Genomic DNA, 7,258 nt, shown 5'->3' on the forward strand with positions numbered 1-7,258 from the left:
GAAGCTATCAAAGGCGGAACTCGCCCTTCAGGAGAGACTACAAGAGTTTCTGGTTCTTGTGGAAGGGTTCCTCAAGGGCGAGAGTTGCCTGAAACAACTCGCCCAAGTCATTTCACTGGCAAGTTTATTAAGTTGAACTTGTTTTGGAGGGAAAAGTTTTCTAAGTCTTTGGAATTTTTCTCATATTACAGGTAATATCGTCTGGAGTTTGGGTCGTTTCAAACAGAGGCCGATGGGAATGGCATCTGAATGGATTTATAAGTGTGGCCCAGCCCTAAAATTTACTTAGAAAAATTATGAAGATTTTAAATTTTCTCATATTACAGGTAATATCGTCTGGCGTTTGGGTCGTTTCAGAGAGAGGCCGATGGAAGTGGCATCTGTATGGATTTATAAGTGTGGCCCAGCCCTGAAATATACATAGAATAATTATGAAGATGTATATGAGACAATCTTGGACAGGAGCCTGGAAAATGTCAATTCACCCTTGTGCCACCTATACAAAAAGCTCAAATTATAATTATACCAGTTCAAAATGAAACTTGGCAAAGCAAAAGGACCTTTAAAGTCCCCATCCACAAAGCTCAGACTCCAATCACCTCTCCTCTTGAATCTTTCTTGAACAAATCAGTTGCAAAGATCTATTTCAGTTCTTCCAAATTCAGGCATTAAGATACTGAGATATTTTAATGGACAAAGTTCAACAACAAATGGGTGGTTTTGTCTCATATCTTTTTTGAGAACAGAAGTTTAATTGAATGAGATTTAATCTTATAATGCGGCGAGATTGAAAGAGAATTTATCTCTCAGAAGTTAGGGATGTTTGGGAATAATAATAATAATAATAATAATAATAATAATAATAATAATAATAATAATAATACCTAATCACATTAGATATGATATTTGTACTTTGACATTTTATAATAATTAATAATAAACCAATCACATTAAAGGTTTGATGACATTTTTCTCAAAAGATATATATATATATATATATATATATATATATATATATATATATATATATATATATATATATATATATATTTATATATTTACAGTATACCAGTCCACCAGTTCACCCAGATGTAGGTTGTAAGGCTAGCAACCTCACCCCTGAAGCCTTGCTAATTAAACCAGACACAGCAATGATCATAATAGCATTTAAATTTGCCCCACTAATTCATTAACCATCACTTAATACCATACCAAACTCAATAAACATTACAGTATACAATAAATTTCTTTAACTATATCATTAACAATCAACATATAAGGTACTGACTTCATTAAATATATAAGAAATAAAAAAATGACTTCAATAAACCAGAATGAAATATCATTGATCCTTCCCAAGTTCTCCAGAAACTATTGACAGAAGATCAACACGTTTCAAGAGGTCTTCTTCAGGTACTCTAGGCCTCTCGGGCAAAGTTTCTCTTCAGGAGCCTTGTGTCTAAGTTAGGGCTACAGTACTGAGGACTTTGACCTTCTGTCTTAGGCTTCAAGTACTGCCTTGAATAATAATAATAATAATAATAATAATAATAATAATAATAATAATAATAATAATAATAATAATAATAATATGGTATTTTATTATTATTATTATTATTATTATCTTCTACCTTCTATTAATTATTATTATTGAATTTGGGTCAAAACATTGATTAAGACTATCTTAAATAGCTGAATGCAAGGTGATTTCTTAATAATAATAATAATAATAATAATAATAATAATAATAATAATAATAATTTTGATGATCGACAAATTGATTAGGACGATTTTAAACCGCTGAAGGCTTAGTGATTTTCCTCTAAGTAAAAGAATTATTATTCCAGTCACCCCTGAGAACCTTTCCTTCACCTACAAAAACCACACACAACCTGGTCAGTCAAAAAATCATCTTATGGAAGTGATGTTTAAATGAATCTATAAATTTTACATAATAAAACTTGTATGATCATTCATTTAATCAAGTGATTTATTATACAAGAACTACCACTTCCCCAGGAATCTTTCCTTCATCTAGAATTACCATAAAAACCCTGGTCAGTTGATCAATTCATCTTATAGAGGCGAAGTTCAAAGGTATTTGTAAATTCTACATAATAAAACTGGCATCAAATATGCAATATCATTAGCTTCAAGTGAATAAAAAATATGCTATAAATCACTAATATTGATTCATAGGGTAACAACTAACTACGCTTCTTTCAACAACAGCATTTAAGACACCATATGATGTATGAGAAATTATATATATATATATTTTCTCGTGATAAATTACGGGTTAAGGCCTTCTGTAGTGAAAGGGATGACAGCTTATTTCACGCTACAGCTGTGATAAATGGGTTGGGTGTAAAATGGTTGGATTATTCATACCTTGGCAGCGTTACTTATCCTGGATGACGTGTAAACACATACGTACACACACACATATATACATATGTATACACATACATACATAGGTAGTGTGTGTGTATTTATTTATATATATATATATATATATATATATATATATATATATATATATATATATATATATATATATATATAAACATCTAGATAAAGAGAGAGAGAGAGAGAGAGAGAGAGAGTAGAATTATAAAAAATCCAATAGATGCCTTTTATAAATATACTTGTTAAAAGCCTTTGAACAATTCTGAGACACCTATTGTAATTAACATTCTTCCCAGAGAGAGAGAGAGAGAGAGAGAGAGAGAGAGAGAGAGAGAGAGAGAGATGGTAAGCCCCTTCCTTAACCAAAACGACAAGTAATCCATATTTATGTCCTCAAACACTTAAGTAAGACTTCCCAAAACAGATATACTGCCTAGAAATTCCAAGCTTTTAAGTGTCGAGAACGAATCCTTATTGCCACCTTGGAAAAAAAGGAATAAAAAGGAATTCTTGGAATTCATTCTGGTTCCATGTTTCCGGGGGCACCTTCCTAATGCTTAGGATTTATTCAGAAACGCCCCATTTGCATAAGAGACGAAGAAGGTCTCCCGAAGGCGTCACATAAAACACATGAATGTGAAATTTGGATGCGTGTGTGTGAGTAAGTCTGAAGGGTCTTTCTCCACTATTGATTTTGGGATGAAATTCAGGATTTTTTTTTTTTTTTTTTTTTTTTGTAAGTAGAGTTTGTTCAAGTATTGTCTTTTTGTTAATTTATAGTTATTGTCTGATAATTGATGGCATCAGAAATATTATTGTTAATTTAATAATAGCAGAAATAACATTGCCAATTTGATAAAAGCAATATTATTTTTAATTTATTAATTTTCATTTTTGCAATATCAATTCTTGCCTAATTTCACAAAAGCTGACATCTTCTACCCTACCACTTTATATATATATATATATATATATATATATATATATATATATATATATATATATATATATATATATATACTGTATATATATATATACTGTATATATATATATATCTATATAAATATAAATATAAAACCACCTCTACCCACTCCCACACAAACAAACAATGCCCACCCACACCTCCAACCAATAAAAACAATCACAATAACAAAACAACACCCACAATCATTGCATACAATCACTGAACGAAAAAATGTGGTCATTTCCCTAATGAGAATTGAGTCCATACAAACAGCCAGATTAAAATGAAAGTGAATAATTGTGAGGAATGTTCATTACCATATGAAAAATGAAAGTGGTGAAAAATGGTCATTGTCTTACAGCATGGCACTGTGAGATTAGCTCTGTTAATGAATGAGTGGGAGGCCCATTCACGAATATAATTGTTTGTGAATTGATACGAGATGTGTTTGTTTAATTGCTGTAATCTCTCTCACTCTCTCACTCTCTCTCTCTCTCTCTCTCTCATATATATATATATATATATATATATATATATATATATATATATATATATATATATATATATATATATATATATACATATATATATATATATATATATATATATATATATATATATATATATATAGATAGATAGATATATAATCTGAGTTCTGTGGTACGTAAATAATTTTGAAGTTACTGAACTAAATGTAATAGTGGAATCAATTTGACAAGTAATATCATAAATTACTATTTTATCAGACGTGCTCAGAAACGTAAGATACGTTAAAATTATTAATGTGATTTTTCTTTAAATGTAGGAATTAAGAAAATTTGTCTTTACGTTCATATCTTGAAATCTTTAAAATGAGAAAAATATCAAGAAAATTATTCTTTATTCTTTATATATCTGAAAATCTTGACAAGTGAAACTCCTTCCTTACAATATCTTGAAACCCAAAACTCAAAAATAATTCAACAACCATTACTTTATATATCTTGAAATCTCGAGATTTTTCTTTATCTTTATACCTTTAAGCTCTCTAAATTTCTAAATTAAGAAAATAGCTCTTTACATTTAAGAAAGCCTTTCTTGGTAACATTATCTTAGAATCTCTCAAGCTGAAATTCCCTTTTTTATTATAATGTCTTCAAAATCTTGAAAAATCAAAAATCACTCAGAAAACTTTACTCCACATATCCTGAAATCTTAAGATATTTCTTGATCTTAAACTCTCTAATCTTACAATAAATCCTTGCCAGTGACTGACACCTCTTGGTGAGAAAGGCTGGCAAATATTAATAGCAGTTATAACAGAACCCAGATTACGTCTTGGAACCAATTGTTCTACTCAAGAGTTTCTGGAAAGGATATACCTTCCGTCCTTGCTGTTATTTTTCCTTTCAGGAAATTAGATTGGTTAAATTTTGTTAATGTGGTAATTTAACTTACGATTCGAGAACTTGTTGGATTTAATTTCTGTTAGTTTTGTGAGCAATGCAGAGCCCACATCAAGAAGTTTATTGGGTTAATTTTGTGAATGTAGATTACATCTCCAGAGGTTTATTAGGTTTGTTAATTTTGTAAGTAATGTAGATCACATATCCAGAAGTTTATTGGGTTAATTTTTTTGATGTTATAATTCTGTCTTTACTAATATATATATATTTTTGGATAGATTGGTTAAATTTAACGCATGGTTTATTGGATGTAATTTTGTTAATTTTGTATGTACTGTAAAGTACAAATCAGTAAGTTTATTGGGTTAAATTTTGCTAATATTACAAGAAACGGTATTAGCAATTTAAAAGATTTTTTGTTTAAATTTTGTTACATTTATGAGTAATCTAACGAACAATTCAACAGAGTTTTTGGTTAAATAATTTTGCAATAATCATGAAAATTTACTAGATAAATTTTTAGGTTAGATTTTGTCAATATGAATAACTAAACGCAATATTAAAAACTGGCAACTCTCAACCTCCTGATGACGTCACCGACACGATCAGCTGATGTATTCCCAAGACCGCAATCGTCTCCTAATCGTCTCCCAATCCGATAAGTACAAAAGTCTTCTTGCTGATATTTAGGTGGGATTAGGAAGGGATTAGGAAGTAATTAATCCGATAAGGGAGGCAAAGGAACAGAGGCTAATGACCAATTAAGAAAAGTAATTAGGAATTACGATTATGGTGTAATTACTTGGAAGCTGAGAGGTATATATATATATATATATATATATATATATATATATATATATATATATATATATATAGAGAGAGAGAGAGAGAGAGAGAGAGAGAGAGAGAGAGAGAGAGAGAGAGAGAGAGAGAGAGAGAGAGAGAGGTCTGAAGGTAATTTGGCAGTCTTATATAAAATAAAAAGATAAAGTTCTAATATTTCTGTGCTTATATATTATGATGTACTAAGCTGAGAGAGAGAGAGAGAGAGAGAGAGAGAGAGAGAGAGAGAGAGAGAGAGAGAGAGAGAGAGAGCACCTCAGAGACACATATTACCATAAACCATTACTTATACATTCATAACTCTATAAACTTGATAATAAACTCCATTACTTCTGCCACAAAATATATACAAAAATAAAGAAAAAAAATTTCCCTCATTTTAATATCACGGAATAAAATGTCGCCAACTGACATCCCGCAACGTAATACTTCGAGTTGGCAGTTATGCATTATTCATCCAGACGCCAAATAGAGGTGAGAATAGGGGGTTGTGGGGTGGGACTGGGAGGTGGGGGGGCGTCTAGCCCCTTCCAATTCTCGACGAAGGACGAAGGGGACGAGAATAAACGAGAATAAACGAGAATATCTCTTCCGTAATTTGAGAAGGAATGAGAATACGTTTAAGAAGGGTTGGTTGGGGAAAGTGTTGCCATTCGCGCTTGCTAAATTATTTCCGTAGGGGTGAGTTGCCAATTAAGGAATTAATTCAATATATTATTATTATCGAGGAACAATTTCATTCATAAACTCACCTATGACGTCACGACACTCCTATTGTAGTAGGTTGTAGTAGCATCGATGTAAACAAAAGGTAATGATAATATTACAACACTTTCAGCTTTAAAACAACATATAAAAAAGTGATTTAAAAACAGCACTTGACACTTATTGGTGGAAAAACAACACAAACTTTAAAAATATAATGAAAACAATAAGTATGTTTTGTTTAATCAAACCAACCGGGAGAAAACGAGATACGTCCACCTTTCTCACAGCCAATGGGATACTAAAGCATTTCATTTGATTCTCTTCTTTTAAAAACTTTCAAGAATAGTACAAAAAATATTAACTATCGAAGTATTATTAACCGTCTTTGTTATGCATCTTCGTTATTAAAGATTGAATAACAGTGACGTGAATAAGTATGTGGAGGATGTAGGATAACTCAGGATGACGAATAACACATAACAAGTGGGTATGCCCTTCACAAATGTATACTAATGTATACACTTTTTAATTGAAGTTTTAAGCTATTGTTCCATATCTTAATGTCCGGGTGACTGGTTTTATTCCATCTCAGTAATGGTAGAGTTTATGTATGTATGTATATATGTGTGTATATATATGTGTATATATATATTATATATATATATATATATATATATATATATATATATATATATATATATATATATATATATATATATATATATATATATAGAGAGAGAAATCTCATCAAAGCAAACTCATATGAAAGCAACTATATTACCTCATTATCTTTGAGTGACAGAGCTCTCTCGCTCTCTCTCTCTCTCTCTCTCTCTCTCTCTCTCTCTCTCTCTCTCTCTCTCTCTCTCTCTCTCTCTCCTTCCGTCAGTTCGAAGATATAATTAAGCGCGAGAGAATTATTAAGTAGGCGACCCAGCCATTGGGAGTC

This window comes from Macrobrachium rosenbergii, chromosome 34, assembly GCF_040412425.1.
Source record: "Macrobrachium rosenbergii isolate ZJJX-2024 chromosome 34, ASM4041242v1, whole genome shotgun sequence".
Classification (NCBI taxonomy): domain Eukaryota; kingdom Metazoa; phylum Arthropoda; class Malacostraca; order Decapoda; family Palaemonidae; genus Macrobrachium; species Macrobrachium rosenbergii.